This window comes from Cupressus sempervirens, chromosome 9, assembly GCF_028749045.1.
Source record: "Cupressus sempervirens isolate cs-2001-9-10 chromosome 9, ASM2874904v1, whole genome shotgun sequence".
Classification (NCBI taxonomy): domain Eukaryota; kingdom Viridiplantae; phylum Streptophyta; class Pinopsida; order Cupressales; family Cupressaceae; genus Cupressus; species Cupressus sempervirens.
In genome coordinates this window covers 490,800,522-490,825,124 of record NC_143126.1, presented here as the reverse complement: position 1 = coordinate 490,825,124, position 24,603 = coordinate 490,800,522, and the positions used below count along the sequence as shown (strand labels likewise).

The 24,603-nt window shown below is 32.6% G+C and overlaps 1 pseudogene; it reads right to left on the bottom strand.

Moving 5' to 3' along the window:
- Positions 1–22,490: 22,490 nt before the first annotated feature.
- Positions 22,491–24,603, bottom strand: part of LOC149539467 (reticulon-like protein B8) — an 80,764-nt pseudogene continuing 78,651 nt past the window's right edge.

Here is a 24,603-nt window from a genome sequence, read left to right as displayed (position 1 = left end):
TAATATTTTTATATTTTTACTATAAACAATATTTCTATTAGAAAATTTAAAAAACGATAGAAATTAATCTACATATATAACAAACTTTTCTAAAGTTCAAATCATTTTTGTGTAAAAAAATTCAAATAATAAAATAAAATTATAATTTTACAACTAAAATCTAGATACAAAGGAAATGTTTAGATATGTAAACCACATTTCTTTTTTGCATCTATTTTATTTTTATCTTAATAAATACTAAATTTTAAAAATAGAAATATTTTAAACTTTCTTTTTTCTTACAAGTCATTTCAAATTTTAAAATTATATTAAATTTCATTTTCAATTTTCTAAAATAGATACATAAATTTAAAACTAAAAAACTAAAAATCTAGACTTATGTAAACTTTCTATGTTTTTTTTCTAAAAAATTAAGTATTTTTGTTTTATTTTATGTTTTTCTGCATGCATATCATTTCAAATTAAAATTTATATGAAACAATCTTTCTATATTTTTCCTATAAACAACATTTCTATTAGATAATACAATCTAGATACAAATTCAATCTTTAATTTTATTTTTACTAAATTTGTATTCTATTGTATTTTTACATTTCAAATTCTAATTTAAGATAATTTAATTTTTAAATTTTGACACAAAGCAATAAGTACTTTAATCACAAATCTAAAATCAAAACTGACATATAAATTCATTATTATTATTATTTTTAAGATTTATAAAAAGCATGAACCATTGTCAAAATATTTGATGATAAAAATAATGCAATTTCAAGATCTTTCATAAATAACACAGGTTTACAAGCACACGACATTTGTAGAAAGATGGATAATTTTGTAAATCAAACACGTATTACCATTTTCATTTATTTCCTAACTTCTTTATAATATATATGCATGCATTTTGTAACTACTCACTATATATTTATTATTATGTTAAACTTGTCAAGCAATTCAAACCAGTATATAAACTTGTGGCATTATAATCCCTGTATAAATGAGCAAAAATATGAACATGCACAAAAAGAGAAAATAATAGAAATTGGTCATAAGAAAGAAAATTCAATAGAGCCTTCACAATGTCAGAAGTGAGAGAAAAACATAAGTTAATTAGTAAATTGTATAAGTTAAATAGAGGAAAAATTAGAAACCTTTGGAGAAAAAATAAAAATTAGAAACTTTCCCACAAGATTGACAATGCTAAAGGAAACTTCAATTTTCAAAAACGAGCTTTCTTACATCAACGAAAAATCATAAAACTGAGAAGTCTTACAACATTTCCGTCGTAAAGAACAAATTCAGGAGCAAAATTCCCACAATAAGCCTATTTGCTTAAATATATAATTTTAATTATATTGTGTAACTTATAATGACACTCAATTAAATATTACATGTGTTTTCGAAGATCACTTAATTCACTATATATATCAATATATAGAGACATATCGTAAATAGAAACATGTCTCTATGTGAGTTTCATTCATGTAGGGACATGTCTCTACATTGAGACACACCCCTTTCCATTTAGTGGCTAAACTACTGATTGGCTAATGTGTCGTTAATATCAATAAATCATATCTTGGTAAGTGCAATTATAACATGTGTGATCTGCAAGGAGATACGCTCGAGAAAACACACACATATATGTCCGAACAATTATATTGTTTAAACATATATATATATGTTTGAATAGTAATACTGTCCACACACACACACACACACACACACACACACACACACACACACACACACACACACACACACTTGATCGTGTATATTACTGTCATCACACCCATCAATGTAATATGTATAATTGACTTGTAAAGATAGTCGATTGTTATTCATATCGACATTCAAAGATTTAATTGATCTTCAGTAATAATGATATTATTAATATTTATTGGATGAATAAAAGTACGGCATATGCATGTATGTACATGCATATGTGTGTATGTATGTTAGTCCAATAAACATTATTAATATAAATAACAATATCAAAAAAATGGATAGCCATTGAGTGTGTAAGTGTAATAGATAATGATTTAATTTTATTGATTGGACTTATTCGACCAAAGTTGCAAATCAATAACAATCCCTCTTAGCTAGGGAAGATAATCTGCACCATCTCAACGCAATATTCAAAGAGCATCAACGTGACATCCATTATAATAGATGTTACCTAATGGTATCATCAAGAGTATGGTATAGCCTTAAATATCAACCATATGTTATTCACCATACTCATAATTTCTTGGTATGTGCACTGGCATCAAGTCTCATGATACCTACCGAAGAAGATATTTGTTCTTGACATATCCATGAATGCTATATCTCATAGCATTCACCATGACATATCTTAGTAATACAATGTATTTTAGTTTCACACTAAATCAATATTAATAAAGAGATATGAACTATATCAACCATATGATATCCATCGTGATAGCAAGTTAAGCTATTGTTAAAGTTGTCACTTTACAATATTAACCACAAATAAACATTAAAGACAAATTGTCACCTTTCATAATGTTTCTACAAGATGACGCAATAACACACATGACAAAAGAGCTTATTAATAAAACATCTTTAAATATTTGTAAAATAGCTTTATCGAGACTCAACCTCAAATTAACAATTTTACCATGTCAAGTTTACCTCTAAACTGATCCACTTTTATCTTAGAGAGCAGTTTGGTTAGAATATTTGTAGTTTTCTCATCAACGCTAATGTATCTCAACTATATAACATTTCTCTCCACCATGTCTCTAATGTAGTAATGGGAAATTTCAATATGCCTGGATGTATCATGAAAATTGGGTTTACAAAAAGCTTTATACGACTCTAATTATCGCAACATATAGTTGTGGGATCCATGGATTTTCCAAAAAAATCCACCAACAATTTTCTCAACCATACAATTTCTCGAGCTCCCATGGATGTTGTAATGTACTCGACTTTGGTAGAGCTTTGTGCAACCGAGGATTGCTTCCTACTAAACCAGGAGATGGTGGTTGGTCTCATGCTAAAACAACATCTAGAGGTGCTTTTGTGATCACCAACATTCCCAGCCTCGAGTTTGTATACCGTGTAGATTTGGGTCTACATTTTCATATTTTAATCCACATCCAATAGTCCCTCATAGGTATCTCATAATATTTTTTGCTGCAATAAGATATATATTTTTAAGTTCAGACATGAGTTGGCTGAGTGTATTTGTTGCATAGAAAATGTTTGGTACGATGTTTACCAAATACATCAAGGATCCAATTATCTATCAATAGAGAGTATGATCAACAAGTTCTAATTTTGATATTGCTTCTTTTATCTTATGTAGATTTGTCTCCATGGGTGTAGACATAGGCTTGTAGCTCATCATTGTGAATCGGTGCAAAACATCAATGGTATATTTACCTTGATTTAGGATACTACATTTACTTCATGCGATACTTCTAGGCCAAGAAAATAGTATAGGATACCCAAATCCTTCATGTCAGATTCATAAACAAGTTATTGTTTACATTGGTGATAAGATGTTTCTCTTGTGATTAGTAAATTATCAACATAAAGAATGATAATTATCATGTCAATGTTTCCACCTTGAAATAAAGATTAGAATCTGCATTGTTTTTGGGGAATCCTAATTCAGAGAGTTAATTGTTTATTCTTTTATACTAGGCTCGAGGGAATGTTTGGGACCATAAAGTGCCTTCTTTAACTTGCAAAAAAGAGAGACACTATTATGAACAATGAATCATTCCGGTTGTTCTATGTATACTTCCTCTTCTATGATGCCATTGAGAAATACAATCTTTAGATCCATTTGGTGAATTTTCCACCCTTTTGATGCAACGATAGCCATTACTCCCCTGATTGAGGTGAAATGAGCAACTGGGGTGAATGTCTCTTCATAATCAATTCCTTTCTTATATGAAAAACCATTGGCAAAAAATCTTGCTTAACATTTTTCAATACTTCCATATGTTGCATGCTTGATTTTGAAGGGCCAGTTGGATGATACAATTGATTTTTCTTTTGGTCTAGGCATGATGTCCTAGACATCATTTTTTAGAATAGATTGATATCCTTTGATCATGACATCCTTCCAAACTTGATGTTGCAGTGATTCCTTAACATTAAAAGGTTCAGATTTAATAAGTCCACTAATAAAAGAAACATAGTTTGAGTAGCTTCTAGATTTCTTGCTTTCTCTAAAGGTATCCTCAGGGGCTTCATAGTTTTCTACTTGTTCAATTATTTCCCCAATTAAAGTGGCCCTTTTTGAGTGAAAATAGTATCACTAAGTTTAGAGGTTCAATATCCTCTATAGGTATCTTTCTCTGAATTTCAGGCCGAAGATCCTCTTGTACATTTTGTGGAGACTTGTCATCTATTTAATTTATGTCTTTGGATCTTTTGAATGCAATATCTTCCTCAAAGATTACATCTCTGGTAAGCTCAATTTATTTCTAGCCTCTATAGGCTTTGGATGATTCACTTTATCTAACAAATATCCTTTTCTTCCCCAATGGTTTTTGTTTGGTCCTTTACTCTTTGGGGATGTGAATATAGACTTGACAACCAAATATTCTAAGGTGGCTTATATGAGGTTTGGTTCTAGTGAATGCTTTTTTAGGGGTTCCAAAATGAAGTGTGAAGATTTTGATCATGTAACATGTCTTTGGATGATTCTATGATGGTCCCATTTTTCCTTTTGGCTACCCCATTTTGTTGTGGGATGTAGGGATCAATGTACTCCCTCTTAATCCCAAATGTAGTACAAAATTCTTTAAAGCTCTCAGGAATATGTTCTCCCCCATTATTTGACCTTAATGTTTTTTATTCTTTTCCTAGACATGTTTTCAACTAGGGCTCTGAATTCTTTAAATCTAGACATGACCTCATTAGACTCTTTAAGTTTCAAAAAGTAAATTTAGGTTTTGATTGAGTAGTCATCAATAAAGATAATATGGCACAAAACCCCCTAAGGAGGATATTGACACTAGTCCACATAAGTCAGTATGGATAAATTTAAGGATCTTACTTGATTTACTCTTGCTACTATCAAAAGTCCCTTTTGTATTCTTACCTAGAGTACATCCTTTACATATTTATTTATGATCTTGATTTATTTTAGGCAAGCCTTTAACAAATTTCTCTATGGAGGGTAGGGCACAATAATGAAGATGTGCTAACCTCCTATGCCATATTTCATTTGTAGTAGATACATCATGGACTAGGGGTTGAGGTTGAATAATGGATAGTTTGTATAGACATCCATCTTGAGTTCCTATAGTGTAAGCCTTTTTATGTTTGAGTTCTTAGACCACGTTAGGAATTTTCCATTTGAGATGGAGACTAAATTTTTTTTGATGCTAATCATGAATAATACTCCTATTTGTGAAGTGAAACTCCAAATTTTGTACATATCCCAATTTCTTTTATAGGTTAGGTGGAATTATTACCAATGATGACTTCTTCATTTGATTTTTTATCTAGGCTATCCAATTATTCTCTGAATCTAGTTTCTACTAGTTTATATTTTACTTGATAGTGCTGAAAAGAATACCATTCTCTCTACATCTTGATTCTTGCTTATGTCTTCTATTGAAGATTGATTTTGGAGACTATTTGGGCATTTTACAACAAGGTGTCCATATTCATCACATCTCAAGCATTGGACTTTAGACATGTCCCTTCTTTTGAATGAGTGTTTATTGTTAGTATCCTTCACTTTCTTTCGTTTGAAGTTGACTTTCTTACCTTTCTTGTGAGAATTTGTATTCAACTCTTGGATTTCTCCACTATAATTATTTATTCCAATCCCTCTAGTCATTAGTATCGATTCCTCTTGAACACACTCAATCTTCAATAGGTCAAACTTTAGAATTTTGGATTAGGAACTTATTCCTTGTTTGAATGACTCCCAAGATGTGAGAAGTCTGTTGAGTGCCATTGTTAATTCCTTGTTTCAATTATGTGGCCAATTGTAGATAGATGATCCCTTAACTTGATTATTTTTATAAATTATGATGTAATATATTCACAATTGTTTATTTTTACATGATGCAGTTGTTGTTTCAAGGTGAGAGCTCTATTGGTATTATTTATCTCATACATTTTTTCTAAGAAAGTAAACATGTCATGTGCAGTGTCCAACTTTGATATGATTGGAACTATATAATCTTTTAATGCATCTACTAGAGTCTTCATGACTTTGTTGTTGTTCTTTGTCCAAATCAATTCCACAAAAATACGTCGCTCTCTTAGCCCTTTAAACTCTCACATATAACTCTCTCCAAAAGGAAATAAACTGACAATTCCTTAAATAATTATACTCATAAACTCTCCCTCACATATCATTAATTTTTCTCCATAAAAATATTCATAAAAAGTACAACCAATCTCTCTTCTACCTTTTAACCTCCTCCCTTTACATTTAAATTTTACACCACATTTATATGTTCTTGAATAGCTTTCATACCCCTTTAGGGGAAAATACACCACCCTTTTAGATAATTTAAAAAAAATAAATATGAAATTGCCTTAGTTTATGTAATTGACTACCATTTTACAAGTTGTTTAGGCATATTAGGGGTAAATTAAGACTATTTAAGGGGTATATAATATGAATAAATGGTCCAAAAAATTGATGTAAATGCCTTCTCTGGTGCTTTAAAACCTAGCTTTTTATGCTCATCACTGTATTATGTTTTGATCTCATATTCTTCCACATGGGTAACACATAATACCTTTTCTCTTGAATGCTCTTCTAAATACTTATGCTTTTTATTTTATCCCTTTTAAATTTTTTTATCTTCTAATATATTTCTCTTTATATTAAAGTGTATAAATAAATACTCATAACAATTTAGAACATATACAAATACTTAAATACATTAACTATGTAATAATGTATATTTATATAGGCATATATGCGTGCACTCATACATGCTTATATAACTATACCAAAAAAATATCATAGACAATATATATAAAAATAGAAATATCCAAATCATGAACACATTATTCTAAACATTAGAATCCACCTATCAAACCATAAAAAGAAATGATAAAAACATAATCCCCAGACTAGGTGATTGACTTCCTACTATATTACTAAGGCTATAAGGATACCTATATGGATAATGGTTCCATCTCCTTTTAACATCAACTCATTCAAGGATTTTGAGGCACACTTAGACCTGTGTACCTAGGTGGAGTCAATGCTTGGTACCTGTACACACCTGCATCACCAATCGAAAAGATACAACACACACACAAACAATGACATACAAGTAATGAGGAGTGAAACATTGTGTAGATCTCCCAAAGAAGTGAATATGATTACCTCTCCTCATTTAGAAGACACACCAAACAAACACACACATATATAAGGAATCATGGGTTAGCTGGGTTAGCTTAAGAATAGATAATAATCAAAACATTATAAACAAGGTATTGAAAGAATAAATAATGATTTTAGAACAACATATAACACATGATACAATTCAACTATATACCCAATCTCCTAAAGACATTATACAGAACATGACCAAGTGTCTAATGCAAAGCACTATCTAACATCATAAGAAAGAAATGATGTGTATGATAAGTATAAACATATTATAGCACAAGTATCTAGTTTATTACCGATTTTAGAGTAGATAGGTACCATTCTTTTCTGTTAAGAATGTGACATGTTATCTTATAGTTTTACCTATGCATAAATTTGTAAAATTATGAAATCAAGGAGTACCATAGGTAACCTTATCTCTCGACCTAGTCCAAGTGTACTTATGCTATATTCTAAACCCCACTTAAAACTTGTTAAGCTATTAAAACTTGTTAAGATAAGAGGGGCGTTACATCCTACACCCCTAAAATTTGTCTTACTCCTCATCCTAATCCTATTATAAAAATTTCATGGTAAAACCTACCTTAGTTAAGTCATATGATCACAATTCAATTCAATCCTTTATTAGGATGCAAGGTTTCTTATAAGGAGCTCTCAAATGCATGTTCATGTTAACCATGCTTATTTCCACAAATTAATTGTCTAATTTACCTAATTAGATTATGGGGTTGGAGAATCCTTTCTTCTTATTTGTATCTTAAATTCTAGTTCATGTATTAATGTGATTTATCTAGAGACCTTTATATTTCCTAAGCTCTTATTTCTAGGAAGACAAAATACTTAAGTAGGTACTCAAAATCTTATATTTCTATGCTACCTTATTTATTTAAAATTTCCTTAAATGAAATTCAATCCCTTAGTTCTCAAAGGTAAATAGTATAGCTTTGAAGTGTACTTATTTCTCTATGTTACAAAAATATAATATTCATGTACTTCTATAATTAATGTTATAGAGAAGATGAATCCACTAGGCTAGAGGTTACTTATTATACTTATACCACAAGCTACAACCATTTCTAAGAGTGTTTTCTTTTATAATTCTCCTAGGTGTTTAGTTGGTCAAGAAGGAGTTCTTTATTTTATCTTTTCTATTCACTAAATATCACAAATCCCTTGGAGGGACACATCTTGCTAATCTATGTTCATGGTTAATTGTCTTATTATTTTCTAACATCAAAATATAACCTTGATTAGAATTGCTTCTTATCATTGTCCCAAGTAGCTTTGGACTATCTTACAATATTCTACCAACTTATGGTTAACATATGATTTTATGATATCAAGTAAATCTTCAATTTTTTTCTCCTAACTATTTTGTTATTTGTATTTAGGTTTTTGCTAGTTCTTAAGAATCATTTCTTACCATGAACCTATTAACAAGGATAATACTCATACTTTATTAAAGTTATTTGAATATCCAACCTTTCCTGAGAGTGGAGTGATTTTTTTCTATATAATAGAGACCCAATCCTTTAGTAACTTCTTATTATACAAAGCTCCAATGAGAGTTTTGGGAAAGAAAGAGAACAATATATTTGGTCTAATTGTTTGTCAATCTCCTAGAACCAAACAAGGACACAACATATTGACAACTTCTTTTGTCTAACAATTTCAATTTGTTCCCTACAAGAATCTTTTCATTATCAGTTGAGGTAGGGTCAAACCACATGAATTCCTTAAGATAACTGTTACCATTAATGTAATCCTTTTTCTAAACTTAACAACAAATGACCTTATAATATCTGGTTCTCTAGATCTTATATTCTTATCATTTCTTTTCCTTTGTAGAATTATATAGGATTATTAGTATACAAGGCATCCATGTTTCATAATTATTGCCCAAGAAGGTAGAGTATCATATGAGTTCCAAACATTAATATTTTTTAAATATAAGTTCACCCTAAATAGTGAAAGGTGAGGTATTCATTAATCAATTGGGTTTTTCCCAATACTCAGGATGTGCACTAGTAAAGTATAAATTTTCTAGAGTTCCTTGCAAACTCTCTTCTTGTCACCACCAAGATGAAGTATTTCTTTGATAATGTTTATGTGTAATGGTCCACCAAGGAACCCAAAAGAAATTTGTTAATGTAAATAATTAATTAATATTACACTTTATTTAAGTTTACTTAGGAATATGCATAGTCATATGAGTTGTCTTTTTGACAACACATGAGTTAGCAACTAATTTGAGTACATGGTGTCTTCAAGATCTCTTTTTGAGATACACCTACATAAACTTATCCCCTCATCATCGTACAAACTCCTGTGCTTAATGGAGGATAATCCACTCTTGGTGGACATGTGCTGAGTTGTAATCCTTATCTCTTTGTCGACTCGTAGTCATTCTAGTTGTCTTTATATACAAGGCACTTCTATGATGTATTCATCCAATTATCTCATATCCAATCATCTAATATCCATTCTCATTTGATCATATCTTGTCTCTCTTGTGCTATCTCTTAAGCTTCTAGATCTTGGCATTTCATTCTTTCCTTAGGCAAATTCTTACATGGTATTAGAGCCATAGGAGTTTCATTGCATAGCCATTGGAGAGATTTTTTTTTTGCAAGTCAAGATTGGAGCTTGTAGTGAAAATCAGATATTGGCATCACATTCAGAACTTCAATAAACCACCAAATCGACTTTTGTTTCATTAAAATCGGACATTTGAGGTGAAATCTAGAGTCATTTGATTTTTGGAGGTGCATTGATGGTGAAAAGGAAAAATAATTACAGAGGATGTTTGAGATCTCTGTTCCTAAATTTTTCAGCAAATCACAAATCCCAATTTTCGCAACTTCAAAGGTTTAGTTTGGGCTCATCTAGACACATATTTAGGTGCTATTATTTTTGAGAGTGCATGATTTTTTGTCTACTTTCTAGATCTAGTATTAGTTTGGAGTAATTTTTAGTAGACATACTACTTTCAAAATGTGGTCTCATTTTGGCCTATTGGCACTTGTAATTAATTAGATCATTGAGAGGTCTTGTGTCTTATTTTGTTGATTCTGGTATAGCTTCATATTTTTTGTTGTAACCATGAAAATCAAAAGTCCACTTATGCCCAAAATTGGCAAGTGGCCATTGTAATCACACTGAGTATAAAGTGCCCAAAGCATTATTATTATTTTTTTTTGTGTGTGTGTGGGGGGGTTATTTGATTTCTTTTTTGCATTTTGGGGGTGCATATATTTATTGATCTCACGGAGTCATGTCACAAGTGTCAGTTTGGTTTAAAATTGAAGTTGACAAAAAGGAACTATCAGAAATGGAGTGCTTTGATGATTGATCATCTAAGAGAACATAAGGAAGTATTTCCTTATCTATGTTCCAAAGAACTGCCCTCTTACACTGATCAGTCACCTATTAGCATAATTCTTCAAGCTATTTTTATAAATATTAGTTTGGATTGTTTTGTTGTCCTTAGAAAGGAAAGTGATCCTTATGACCTTTAGATGTGCCTTTTGAAAGCATATGGAGATTCACAAGTCCCTCCATTCCCAGAGGACATTCTACCTCCAGTCACTCCATTTATGGTACCTACAACTCTAGTTGATATCCTACCTTCTGATGCTCCTGTTGCTTCTACTAATCCAGTTCCAGCCATAGATGCTCTTGATTCAGTGCAATAGGAAATACCATGTCTTCCTATTTCAGCTTCATGGGATGACTTCCTTCTAGACATTGTAGTGTTGTTTGTGGAGTCTTACATTGAAGATGTGGGAGACATTATTGATGACACCCAGCTTCTCTTTGTTGAGGAGAATTCTTTTTTACTTGTTCTGAGGGAACACTCTAACCCTCAATCACTTGATCTTTCTTTTGAGACTGACATGATTGTGGAAACTTCTTTTTAGCAATAGGAGAATGACTCTTTTACTTCAGAGGAGACATATCAGTCTTTGGAGATTGTATTCTAGTTTCCTCAAACATCATATCTTCTGAGGATTCTTCCTACTAGTTGGGGAGCATTCTCTACTACACCTATGGCATCACTTCTTCCTACAAGGAGGAACATCATTCAATTTTCATGGTGCAACTTCTTCAGTCATCAAGGAGCTTCTTTCATGGGTGTGCATTCATCATTGAGGGGAGGCTACATTGCTTCTTTTCCCATATCTTCCTATAAGTATGATTCCTTGTAGTTGGAGTTTGATTCACTTTCATACATGGACATGTTACCTCATTTGCCACCTTCTTTTGGGAATCCAATAGATTGTCTTGTGGCATCTATATTCATCAAGGACTTATCAACATATGAGTAGAATTTAGAGGCAACATCCATAACATACTACATATGGATTCCTCATCCATCTTCCTATCCACAATGGGAAGTATACTTGCACCTATACTTGTTGTGTCTTCTTCCTAAAGAGAGAAATGTTTTTTATATGCATTGGATACTTTTTTGTCTTCATAACATCCTTGTAGGAGATTATTCAATATGGGGGGATACCATCATTTATTTTTTCTTATGGGGGATATATGCTTGTACATGCATGATGTATGCCATACTAGGGGGGTCTTGATTACTCCATCCTTGCATGCATCTTGTACTACTTCATCTCTCTTTTTGGAGGAGGTTTTTCCCATGAGGTTTTCCCTCTTTCTCTGTTTTCAAAGAGATTGCATTGCATTTGTACATGGGTAACTAACATGGCCTAATAGCTGAGACCCACATTACATCTTGCATTTAGATTTGTGAGCTTAAGTGCATTTTCCTAAGTTGGACTTAAGGGGGGGTGTTAGTGTAAATAAATAATAATTATTACACTTTACTTAAGTTTACTTAGGAATATGCATAGTCATATGAGTTGTCTTGTTGAAAACACATGAGTTAGCAACTTATTTGAGCACATGATGTCTACAACATCTTTGTTTGAGATACACCTATGTAAACTTATCCTCTCATCATCACACAAACTCCTATGCTCAATAGAGGATAATCCACCCTTGGTGGACATGTGCTGAGTTGTAATCCTTATCTCTTTGCTGACTCCTAGTAATTCTAGTTGCCTTTATATACAAGGCACTTCTATGATGTATTCATCCAATTATCTCATATCCAATCATCTGATATCCATTATCATTTGATCATATCTTGTCTCTCTTGTGCTATCTCTTGAGCTTCTAGATCTTGGCATTTCATTCTTGTCTTAGGTAAATTCTTACATGATATTAGAGCTATACCAAATTCTTACAAAATTAACCTATTATGTCACTAAGTTTGCTAAACATTTTAAAGATAGATTAAAACAATAAGAGATAACATAGCGGAAGTAATAACTCATATACATATATAAGAAACATAGTAATAGTTACATAACTTAAGGGTTCCATGACATTGAATCACATACATAAGTTTTTATTAAGATTAAATTTGATACATAACAAAATTCACATCATCGGATAACCATAAGTACAAAATCAAATGAAATAATAAACAAGTACATAAGATGCCACATGGCATAACCAAAATGCATAATCATCCTCTGTACAAGTCATAGGGTATGAAATGATAAAATAATATACATCATGATAAGGTAAAATATCTCATAAGATCTCTAACAATCAAAGTAGAATAAATCAACATATGACCATAGAACAAAATCATAAGATCAGAAGAATGGAACAACTACACAAGTACATCTAGTAATGACATCTAGTTGTCAGATCTTAATGGTATAAGAAACACTACCACCTGACCTCCTGGAACCTAAATGGCCCACTCCCACCATGCCGAGGAGATAATCTCATTTCCCAAATGGATAATAATTCAAAATTGTAACAAGAATCTAGGTCAAGGAATCCTAATAGCAATCTATCTCAAAGGTACCAAGTACACAAATAACTTCTAATCCTAGAGGCAACAAAGACATGTAGGAAACCTACTATGCATGTGGACAAGTTTCATCACATGAGCCAACTATAAGGTTACCCTGGCAGCCTCTCTAGACTCTGGCCCCCTAATGACTCTATGCAACATCCATATTGCTTCTTACAAACAAGTCATACCAATGTTGCAAGGTCACAACCAAGCATCCTCTCTACTCCCATCCTAGCCTGTACCAACACTTGAGGCACGGGCAAGGTAAAAATTGACTCTTGTTAATTCATTTTAACCCATTTAATGAAATGTTATCACTTGTTAATAAAACTTACAATGGGTTATCCAGGCAACCTCTTTAGGGCTCTAACCTCCATTGCAAGCCACTTCCTAGCACACACATAGATAAACTACCCTAAGCTCAAAAAAGTATAACTCATAAAATCACAATATTCACCTCAGTCCTATACAAGAAACTGGAAAGCACCAAAAGACAATTAATCGAAACCTCATAGGTTACACCAAGAAAATCACACTATTCACCTTAGGCCTATATAAGCAATTGCTTAGCACTAATAAATAACTGATCAAAAACCTCATCACAAAAATATGTGAATGCATCACAATGGTTGGGAATAAAAAAGGTTGTGACCAAATAACATTTACAGAACAACATCGTAAATCAATCACTTCCCAAGCCTCTAGTATATAAACCTAATTGGTCAAACTAGGTCTTCCCAATACCACTGCAAAGTAAAACACAAATCTCAAAGGACATATAATACAAGTGGAATTAAACAACCATTAATTTTTTTGATATAATCTCATAATCAAATTGATTGAAGATAAAGTTTCAAGTTTTCGTTTTCAAATAGTCATATTCAATAAAGGTTTCCAAGTACACAAATATTTCAAATGACCCAACAATCCATTAAAATTTACCTTGGTACACAATAGATCATTTTCATTAAAAATAAATGAAATACTTTTAAACAATAATTAAAATTTCTCTTAATAAAAAAAATCAAAATTACAATTATCAATTTGTAATATATAATAATAATAATAATAATAATAATAATAATAATAATAAACTATATCACAAAATATTTAATTAAATATTATTAAAATTTAATAATAATTATTAAAATATTAATAAAATAATATTGATTAAATTACTAATCATAATCATAATATTATTAATTAATAAAATATATAATAATAAAAAATAACATTATATATTTTTTTAAAGCCCAATGGGCTGCGTTGCTCACGACAATGTGTGAGGCTACTAAGTGGTGACTGCTAACAACACTCACCATTGCTACAACAACATAAGCTACTTGGAAGCACTGACATCTATTGTGTGCAATGTGAGTCATGCTACCAACAAGGAGGAGGAGAAGAGGGGTCAGGGGTCATGGCCTAATTCCCCAAAAGCCCCATTTTTTTAATAATTTAAAAATAAAATAAAAATCCCAAACAATTACCACAATAATTTTTAATTATTGTGGTAATTAGTATATAATTAAAAAAAAAGTTTTCTCACTCATAGATTTGATAGGAAAAGCAATTGCAAACACTCAAATTCATCCAATTAAATTTTGGTTTTCATTTTTCAAACCCTATCTCGATCTTTGTTTTTAAAAAAATGCAATTTTGAATAGAAGTTTTAAATCTGATCTCTCTAACAAACATTTCAATAATGAAGAATAATAGCAATTTCCAAACAAGAGTTTCAATCCAATACCATTTCTAAAACAAGATCCATAAATAAACATGAAGAAGATAGAGGTAATTTGAAGGGATTTATTGTGAAAATCTCAATAGAATTTCTACCTCAATCTGATGTTAAACTTGACAAATGCTCGAAGAATGCAAAAATTCTCATGTCCTGAAACCATTTCCAAAATTTGCTCCTCCAAACCTGTGTCTGGAGAAATGAGCTCTAATTTCTTAATAAAGAACTTTCTCCTCTAGGGTTTCAGTTTCACAAACATGCAAAAGCCTTTTCTTTTATTATTTTAATTTGTTAATTCCATGTGCATACTTTTTGTGTTTTAATTATAATAAAGTTTATTTAAATTATTCTCACTTGCTTTTATTAAATAATAAGATGTAATCAGAAAGTATATTCATGAATTTAACTAATAATAATATTTAGAGTTCATTATTAAAATGAAACTTCTAAATTAATTATTATTAAATTAAATTAATATAATTACATCAAATTTGGGCTGTTAATTAAATCTTTCAATTTATTCCCTCCATTTTATTAATTTCTCAATTAATTAAATCGAATTAGAAATTGATTTTTTAAAATATTTTTTTTGTTAAATTAAATCATATAATAATATCTTTATTTGATTTACTTATAACTAAAAATCATAACTGACCCAAAAAATAAAATAAGAAAACCCATCTAAAGAGAAAAGAATAAATGCAAACTCAAGGGTCAAAATCTTGAAATCACATCACTTGACAAATTTGGAAGGGCACATAATTCAAATACTTGTCCTATATTCTAGGACAATTGGCTTAGGGTTAGGATTTGGACTCAAGAACTATCTCCCCTCTTTACCATTGATATATTGTGGTAGGGCACACTCCTCTTGGTAATTCAGGGAAGTCAATGCTTGATACCCACAATTTGCATCAAAGTCAAACATGTACATATGCATATATATCTAAACTAAACATATAATGGTAGGAGTGGTACATCATGTAGATCCTGACTAGCAGGTGACTACAACTCCCTCCCTCAACCGCATCAGGAATATCAAACATAAAGTGAAACATACATGTACACCATACACATTCAAGTATGGGGTAAGTAACCATAAAAACACATATAAATCACCCATCTAACTATCATCATGAAACAATTGAAATTACTATATGAAACATATAGAACATCATCATCGAAAGAATAACCATTAACACATGAAATAACTGAGTATCAAGTAGCTCATCAAATATATATATATAATCTAAGTATGAAATAACATCAATCAAATAAGGTAACCAAGTACCACTAAATCATAACACATAATCATAAAATTTGGCCTAAAAGAATTTGACAATATAACATGAAAAGTAAACTAGGGGTAGGCACTACATTATGTCACACCTATCCCCTAGTTTTGAATTATTCTCATAGTTTAGGCCCTTATGACCATGACTCGTTTTACTTATTGACCTTGAGAAATTTCTTGTTGAAAAATTGGGAAGATCTTTACTCCATACTTCTTTTCATGCCTTAGAAGGCATCCTAAAGATTACTATGAAAAAAGTCATATATTGTTTCATTTTTTCCCTTTCTCTTTCTTTTCCTAAGCATAATAGGCCTTAGAGATCTCAATGTAGCAACCTAGGGCTCTAATACCAAATGTAATGCTCCATCAGGGAGCCTGACAGGATAAGTTTAAATGTTTCTATGCTTAGTGAATAATTTTTTTTGAATAACTTCTTCTTGATAAGTTCACTTAATCATAGATGTAAAAGTCCTAACAGGTTCCCTTAAACAAAATTACTTAATTACCATTAGAACATTTCATCCTTACAATGTAAGTTAATTCATCTATTAGTGTTTGTTAGTGAACAAATTATCCTCCAAAGAAATAAATACAAACTAACTCCAAAAGCCTAGATCGAAAGACTGAATATGCATTAACAGTTGGGTCACTTTGCTATTGAAAAGTGTAAGTGCCCTCTAAAATTATCTAGGTACAACTCCTCATGTATGATTTACAATGAATTCAAAAAAATACAAATATGGATGCTTTTAACTAGAAAGCACAAAATTTTTACAAACATCTATCCGTAAACACAAAATAGATGCGAAAAAACTAATTTGATTGGAAGGAAATAAATAGTAAATGATACTCAATTCATCTACCTGAATGCTACATTACAAAGAGAATGAAAACCTAAGAAAGTGAAGAATCAAAGCTTTAAAGACATCTTGAAATTAAACGTGTTTAGAAAACAACGATAGTAAAATGTGTTTGCAGGGGCCCCTATCTATAAAAAAATGGGTGGGCGGTATTTTATATAGCCCATAAAATAATAAGGCCCCCAAATAGATTATTGTTCTATTCTATTATTCCCTAATATTCTATTATTCGGTCCAGAGGGAGGGTATATTGTTCCTTAGGTGCATGCGGATGGCTTCTATGGCCCCTACCCCCTACCCCTACTATTATAAGGGTAAGGGTAAGGGTAAGGGATAAGCGATAAGGGCCGGTGCATGCAAAGGGCTGCTATTGGGAGGTATGTATATTGCCTGTGAATGCATAGGGAGGGCTCTTATGACCCTTACTATTTATAAGGGTTGGTGCATGCATGCAGAGGGTCCCAACCCCCTACCATTTTAAGGCCAACCCTAGTGCAGGCCGGTGAATATAGAGGAATAGTATATCATTTTTGGTGCATGCAAAGGGATAATATATCATTGTCAGTGCCCTGAAATAGATTATTGAGTTAGATTCAATTAAGGAACTATAGTTGCATAGCACCACATCATTCATTAGAATTCTATAAGTGATATTGCAGAGTCTACAATATCAGTCATCCGTTTGTAGTATAGCATATATAATAGGGGGAGGGAGGGTAGATTTTAGAGAATAATGAAAGCTATACAAAGATCGCAATCAATGGAAAGAAAATTACCCAAACTCAAAGTTTTGGTGTACAATTATCTCCCAAATCTCCCTTCTCTAAAGTGTAAAAGATTATATAGATCTTATTACACATGCATCAGAATCACTATCTAGAGGAAATAAAAATTCCTTCCCTTACATTATGCTTAAAATCAAATTTTCCCCCTTTTCCTAACACACAATTTAGAAAAATGAAAAGAGCTCTACTTTTCCACAACCCACAGTCTACTCTTTTTCCCCTCAAAAGAATTGGAAAAAATGGAAAAAAACTAGAACCCCTTTGTTTGCCTTTGCCGACTTATTTATCTCTTTCTTTTACTGTAGCTTTTCAATTATCATAATTGACCCATTTTCCTCTTTCCTTGTGTATTCAAGCATCTTCATTTTAATAACACCCATTATCATGATGCTGAGTCATTATTAAACTTGACGAGTTGTTTGGAAGCCTTTGGCAAAACTTGGAATATCTTGTTTTTTTTAACTTTCCACTTGATGGCTCGTTCAAGTTTTCAATATTAATATTTCATAACTTCCCTCTCCTTTATCGTGCTTGATATATATATATATATATATATATATATATATATATATATATATATATATATATATATATATATATATATATTTGGGACACATGGAAAATTGAATAAATTGGTATGTTGTTCAATTGTTGTAGCTGACACATGTCAAATCACTTAACCTTCAAACTTCATTCGATTTATTCTCAATGCCAATTCTAAATATGAACATTAATTCGCATATGTCTTTATTTCTTTAAACATAAGGGAGCTATAGTCTGTGTTGTATGTCCTCTAAGATCAATCACACCAGATTTTGACATTAGATACACGAAGACTCTTCTCACTATCCATGTAGGATAAATCTTCTACCAAACAAACACCCCGCCTCAGACATCCAAATCATTAGCATATAACTTGTGTAAAAGATGCTCATTTCGACAAGAAATCATTTGTCAATATGCCTAGGAGAATACTACTATGGTAACATGCCAACATTATTGGAACTAGTTTTTTTTAGGGAGCCCATTCTCTGAATGTAATTGTCCACTCCCATTTGTTGTCTGTGGATAACTACTCGAGAAGGAATAATTATTATCATGGCCTCTCTTGAAAATTAATTGTCAATTTCATGGCTTGAGTGTCTAACCAATTTGCACAATCACCCTTCATTATACATTTCTTCTACCCTATGATGATCCCTATTGATTGTGGTTTTATCATCATTCTAAACATATAAATATGCTCTTGATAACTTGACTATCTTCTATCAAAATGAAGACCTATATGTTTGATCTATCAGGTTTTTGGGTAGTTGGATATACAATTACTACCATTACCAAAGTTAAACCATTCTCCATATTAACATTGAGCGACATTACTTCTCCTGGTGTAGATATATAACACATAGCTTTGCCTAACCTTGTGACATTTTGAATATTATGGTATGTTAGGTCAGGAACATGTGGCTTTAATTGCTTGAATACCTATTCCCCCCTTTCACTGTCAAAGAATTCTATCTGGTAGTTCACAACCTATCTCTCCACATAGCTTATGATCTGGTTGATTATATGCTAGTTGATTCTAATAAGGAGCACAATGAGTATGTTGTGCATTCTCAATTTACCACTCTTGCATTACCATTTTTATGGGATTCTCATTCCATAACTTGGGCTCTTGAACCATGCATATGCTAGATGTATCTATGAAGTGCCAGATCAGTGATCCTATGGGACTCCCATAAATAAAAGACAAGTGTACAAGGGTGTCTTTGGAGTGATATATCAAGATGACATTTCTCAATTCAACATTGTGGCTTTTTTGTGTTTCAACATGTTGAGTTGGATGATAATCAACATTTGTCCCTTCATCTCTTGCAGTCAATAATCAATCCTCAAGATTATAAGCTCTTGCATGTTAGAGTCAAAGATGTAGATTATAGATGTGTCTTTGCCCTTATATCAGATTATCTTTACAACTTGTGGCCCTTTATGGATGACAGTCAGGAGCTTCATCGTGACTGCTCAGAATGGGATAGTGGATCATTCAACACATGCCTATAGTAATTTTAATGTCAACATACCTACTTCAAATCCTTATATGTTGGATATGATAATTGTAAAATAATGGACTATGAAATATTGCACAAAAAAAATCATTAAATATTGATGATGGAATGACCCGCGATCATTATGATATATTTTTACTGGCCCTTTTATGTTTTGGTTCCCACTTGGATTTAGGTATTTGTGTAACTATGTTGGCTGACATTTTCAAATGGTATTTATGAAACCTGAACTTGAAGTGCCTCCATATTCAAATTGCTAGGATATGCACTAGATACTATTATGCCCCTTATTTTACTCATTGGGGTTTTTTGAATTAAATTTGAAAACATCTTAACCATAGATGTGGATCTTCAAATTTGAATGTTCTTGCACCCAAAGGTGATTTCTTTGATTTTGAATGAACCTTAGAGGGATTTGGCACCATGAATCTGAGCTGATTTCTGGTATGGACCCCTAAGGTTGAACTTCTGAACCAACAAATTTGCCTTTTCAATCTTCTTCTTGAAGTTGTATTGTGGTAAAGTGGAACACAAAGGCTACTAACCACACTTCTAAACTGGTGAAACTAAACCTTGAACTTAAATGTGGAGTGAAAACACTAGAACCCCCACAATATGGGACTTGTTGAATCTGTAGAGTAGATTGAACCTGTTGGTGTTTCAAAACATTACCCATTTCCAATTACCTTGATGAGAAAAAAACACATTTAGGGGAAACTAACTCCCATTTTCAACATGCCCATTTAGACACCAAGCCAACTATAAGGCTTGACCCTTCTTCTACTTCAAGCTCTGCAAAACCTAGGTAGGTAGACCTATATATCCTTTATATGGTACCATTTATCAAAGCATACACTAAATCTAATATGAAGTAGATAAAACCCTTATTTCTCCTAATAACTCATGAAATAACATATATCTATAGTAGCTAAATGTAGATCTAGGAATCTCATAAGATGAGTGAGGGCATTCTATTATAGCTCTTCAACATGAAAGGGGAAAAGCGTTTGATTATTGATGTTGATCTCAGCAAAACATGACATGAAAAACACAACCTTATGATCCTTCAAAATGATCAGTGCCTTATCTATTGGGCAATTTACACAAAACCCTAACACACATCCTTGAAAGTCACTGACATATGCCATACATTAGGACAACCTGATCTATCCATCCACTTTGTGAATTAGACATCTGCATCTTTCTGAACCTCATACTCGACTTATCCCTTCATGAAATCTACAATCCTATGATGATGAATCAAGCATTTACGTAACTCTTTGAGTCATAAGAAAAATAAATCAACATATACAACCAATAGGTTGCAACTGAGTTTCATATTCTCTGTTACAAAACACAAAAGATCACAAACAGCCTGAATGGGAGACAAGATATCAGAATGAAGATTGACTTGCTCCTACCTTATCATTCATTTCCTTGAAACAAATTACAATAAGATGCATAAAATCTAAATTCAAAGTTACCTAATAGATCAGACTATCTGTATTCTTATTTCTTGCTATTCATTACATGAGAAATTTGCTGAAGAATGGTATCACAGATCTGAGAGAACTCAAGATTGGAACCATGAATGGTCTCTCAGTTACAAAAAATTGGAACCATGAATGGTCTCTCAATCACCAGAACTGGAACCTACTGGTTTCTCAGTAACAAAAATTGGAACCTCTCAAATGGAAGAAAGAAAGAATAATATAGGATAGATGAATTCTCAGATCTCACATGCAACTGCCATCTGTTGACTTAGAAATCCATCTCTTGCAACTGAAAGCCTCTTTCATTTCTTTACCATTTGATCTGATTTTCTGTTTCATCATTACATTGTAACTAACTTGCAAATATCCTAGTTCAATGATGAAATTCTTTGAATCACAAAAAATCTAATTGCCCCATGAAAACGCTGGTGAAAACTTCATTTTTACTAAGTGAATGTGACTCCAACTATATTTTCACTGTCTCTTTAGCCCATTCAAGTCATCACTTTGCTAGAATTCAATTATGAACTTTCATACCTAAATATGTTTGTCAAAAAGGAACTTGAGAGAAAACCTGGTATAGCTTGAACACATTGCTACTTGTGCAAAATTTGACTTCAGAAATGGATAGCTCGTCTTTTCCCAGTTTCGACGGTATAGGATAAGGCATACTTTGCATACCAGGAGCCCCTTGAAAGTCGATTCAAAAATGACTCCTTTGCTAGAAATATCAAGTCTGCACACTTGGATTTTAAAAACCAAAAAAAATTAAAATTCTTTAAAGTTAAAAATTTATAATATCCATCCTTTTGATTTAAAACTCAATCACGTGCATTTTTTAGGAAATATATTTAAAAAAATATCTTTTCAAACATTATATATTTTCCCTCTCTTTCCAATCTGAGGTCAAAACTCTGTTGACCAAGCCCTTTTGCCACATGGAAATCTAGGATTCGTCCACCTCTGCTCTAGTCACCACATCATTATAGGCCGAGACCTAGTGACACATGTCACTTTTTCGCAATCTCGCATTTCGTAATTGGCGTGCATCTCCATCTTGCAGAATTGCGCTCACCACAAGATTTGCCGTGTGGCAGCATCCTGTGCTCTCTTGTTGCTCTGCCTATTTGGTGACATCTCCTCGCGTGCGAGACCCACTCTGCCACATGGTAGTTACCTGCATTCCCACATTCTTTATCAAGCAAGCATTTAGGAAATGCGGGTGTGTGCCCACCCTCGGATCAAACCACGTTTCATCATCTGACGAATTGCTGCCACATCAGCTCCTTCATGCTTTGTTTCAAAATTGATCTTTGATGAGCTGCCTTCTGATGCCCACATGACTAAGTCAACGAGGAGGGGTCCACCTCGTAAGCACATTTCATGCCTTTGAAAAGGCTTGTCTTTATTAAACACCATAGCTTTGTGTAAGTTTATATTTAAACAACTAAAAAAAAATTCCCACAAAGAATATGGGATAAAACCTTAGCATGTTTTCTTCCATGCGGCTTGTTTTTTCAATGCTGCCCCTGCTACTACTGGCATCGATGTTCAACAAAGACTGCATTCTTTGGCCCTGTTCACGTTTTCTAAACAATCCACATTAAACCCAACCATATCATCTGCCTTTCGCTTTGTTTGCAAGATTATGAATGCCTCCAGTTTTGCGTGAGTTTCCATCTAATTTTTTGCACGCTACTTTTTCACAATGCGTGACTATTTTCTTAGTTGCTTGCTAAATGCATGGGTTTATTCTGAAAACATGGGAGCTCTCCTTCAACAACATGGGCGGCTTTATCTACAACTGCAGCTTGGTTTTTTTTGAGTTTTTCATTGACACAATTTGATGTTGACGATGATTTGTCTTCGTTTGCTGCAGCTTCAGCTTTATTTAGAACTGGCACCCTTTTAACTATGCAAAATTTTGCCCTTGCCTGCTTAGTGTGGGCTTCTTCTCCTAGTCATGTGTCTGATTTGAGACGGCTCCCTATATGCTTTAGATGCTTCCAATAATGGCATGAAGTTTTGGTTCTTGTCTTTGATGCCATGACTTACTCTGTGACTGCTGCTCCAAACTTGGCAAGAGCTTCAAAGCTATCTCCTCCTTTTCTTTAGACATCCTTCGTAGCTTTCTTCGACTGCGGCTTTCTTTTGTTGATGCAAACTCTACACTTTTTGATGGGCATGACTCTTTTCTTCAACACAGGGTGAGCTGCTGCTACAAACTGGCGGCTTCCTTTCTTTTGTGCTTCTTTGTGTCTTTGTATGGGCTTTCCTCTATGTTTTATCATTGGCTTTGATTTATGCATGAATTTTGCAAATTATTTCATGCATACACTACAGACTGGCATGGCTTGAGAAGGTTATTAACCCACAGAAATATGCATCATCATCCCTTTTGAGAATGTGGGATGCAAGTGCTCCATCTAGCTATGGAATACCTCCTATGCTCCTCACATGGATTGCAAGAATTCTTCTTCAATGAGAGCAAAAAATTTGGTTTCTTTGAATTATTTTATCTCATGTCATAGTCATTCATATATTAGTGGATGCTCTTCCATGACACCCCAACAAATTAGACCTAAGATTGAGCGCATGAGCTACCATATTTTAGTTATCTCGTGTCTTTGTCTTGCACCTCGAGATAACATCCAACTAGCATGGCCATCTATATTTCTTTTATAACTCCCACCGACCAATAGTGACATTGACATCTATTCAATCAAGCCTTACTAATTTGATTGAAATTAGCCAGACCCCAGGTGGGTTCGGTTTAATTTTTTTTTGTTTTCGAACAACTGATACCCCAAACTGACCAACTGAACATCACAAACTGATTGGAATCAAGTTTGATTGCTGATTAATCAAATAAAACTCGCTTTACCACTGATTTGTGAACTGTTAGTGTTCATGTCAGGAGGTCCATTGACTGGCCTAAAAAAACTGATCCAAACACCTGATAGAGCTCTAAAACTCAAGATCATTGTTCTCTCTGACACATTCAACAAGTCTGCCTGATCTTGCCACATGACGACATTAGGGTCAAAAGTTATCGACCTTTGAAGTTGCTCACTTGAAATTACCTACAATTAAACATGTCAGAAAGCTAGAAATTGCATTTGG